General features: G+C 38.0%; 1 protein-coding gene across 1 annotated transcript in view; it reads right to left on the bottom strand.

Moving 5' to 3' along the window:
- The window catches only part of WNK3 (WNK lysine deficient protein kinase 3), a 266,882-nt gene that overhangs the window by 164,022 nt on the left and 100,720 nt on the right, over nt 1-2,140 (bottom strand). The gene's annotated exons all lie outside the window — the stretch shown is intronic.

Genomic DNA, 2,140 nt, shown 5'->3' with positions numbered 1-2,140 from the left:
TAATGTGTACATTTAGTTTCATTCCCCATTTACCATGTCCAATCCTAACCCAGTCTCCTCCCCTCCCTACCCTGTAACCCTCCCCCTGTGCCCCCTAATATTCATGCACTCCTGTTTGTCCTGCATTTCCTCAATTTCAATGTTGGTCCTCTGGTGTCCCAAGGTCTATTGCTCTAAGGGATGTATTACCATAGAACATGTGGGTACGTCATTCTGGGTTGAGTGGTTTTCATGTACATCTTGTTAACTATTGCCTGAGAGCCAGCCCCTGGGGGTGCATTTTATTCCAGGTGCAGAATGTATTCCAGGGCCATAGTATTGGGAGTCTTGCCAGATTTCATCTGACCAGTAATTCTGGTCATTATTGAGTTTATACTCAAGTTTTAAATGAGAGAAATTGATAATATGATGTACGTCTAACAACTTTTTAACAAAGATTTTGTCATACCTCTGTAAACAACAGTGAAAAACTAGAAACAAACTAAATCTCTAACAACAGAGGGAAAATTACATAAATTACATTATTTACACATAGGATACTATTAGGCAGAAACTCAAAACTTTCTCAAAGTATTTAATGGCATAGAGAATTTTTCATAATTTAACACTAATCAGGGAAAAAAGTAGAATCCCATATTGTACATATAACTCCAATTTTAAAATATAATAAACAAGTATATTGGGAAATGAGGAAAAAATAAAGATCAACACTTTTTTGAAAATTCCAAATAAGAGATCCTCTATTATATCACACATTTCAAATCAATATGTGTGTATGCACATTTTTTTAAAATTGTTTTCATTTTATTGTGGTGAAAACATACACATCAAGACATTCATCAACATAACAACTTTCACATTTACAGCTCAGGGACACTGATGACATTTTTCATGCTGTGCCACCATCATTGCAATCATATTCCAAAATATTCTACCATCATTAACATAAACTCAATGCCACCCAAACAAAAGCTTCCCCTTCCCCCTCCCTCCTACCCGTGGTGTTGCTGCTGTTATGTGCCACAGAGTCGGACCCGAATCATAGCGACCCCTCCTTGGGTTTCTGAGGCGGTATCACTACGGAAGTAGATTGTTCAACCTTCCTTCCAAGGAGTGGCTAGCGGGTTTGAACCGCTAGCCACCTGGCTAGCAGTCAACTGCGCTAGGCACTACGCTACCAGAGCTCCCCCTACCTACCCTGTTAGCCACTAATAATCCTCAGTTTAAATGTATGTGTGTGTGAGTTTATCTCTCTATATATATTGCTGTTGCTGTTGTTTTTACCTATCTATCAATTTTCCCTCCCCTCCCCACCCATCCCTGTTAACCAACAAAGAAAGTTTCCTTCCATATATAAACCTTTCCTTCACTTTTAACAATAGTGGACTAACACAGTATTTTTCCTTCTATGATTGACTTATTTCACACAGCATAATGGTCTCCAACTTCATCCACGTTATGTGGTGTTTTGCAGGTTCTGCATTATTCTGTAGTGTTGCATACTATTCCACCGTGTGTATGTACCATAGTTTGGTTATCCATTCCTCTGTTGATGGGCAATCAGGTTGTTTCCATCTCTTTGCTATAGTGAACAGTGGTGCGACGAACGTGGGTGTGCACATATCCATTTGTGTCCTGGCTCTCATTTAAGATATATACCTACTAATGAGATTGCTAGATCAAATGGTATTTCTATTTTGAAATTTTAAAGAGTTGCCATACTGATTTCCACAGTGATTACATCATTTTATAGTCCCACTAGCAGTGTCAATCTCTCCACATCCTCACCAGCATTTGTTATATTCTATCCTGTTGAACTTTGCTATTAGTGCTGTGGCGAGACGCTATCTCATTTTTGTTCCAATTTACATCTGTCTAATAGCTAATGATCATGAACATTTCTTCACGTTTGTTAGCCACCTGAATACCTTCTTCGGTAAAGTGTCTGTTCTTGTATTCTGCCTATTCTTCAGTTGGATTGCTTGTCCTTTTGATGTAGAGGTGCTGGAATTTTCTATGAATTTTAGAGATAAGTCTGTATGTTCTCTTTTATTCTTTTGGAGAAGTCTTTTGACACACATAAGACTTTAATTTTTAGAAGGTTCCAATCATCTAGTTTATCTTCTACTGTTTATGCATT

This window comes from Orycteropus afer, unplaced genomic scaffold (assembly GCF_000298275.1).
Source record: "Orycteropus afer afer isolate SDZICR_OR568_19922 unplaced genomic scaffold, OryAfe1.0 scaffold01055, whole genome shotgun sequence".
Lineage (NCBI taxonomy): Eukaryota > Metazoa > Chordata > Mammalia > Tubulidentata > Orycteropodidae > Orycteropus > Orycteropus afer.
The sequence above is the reverse complement of the archived record's forward strand: the minus strand, read 5'-3'. Positions and strand labels throughout refer to the sequence as shown.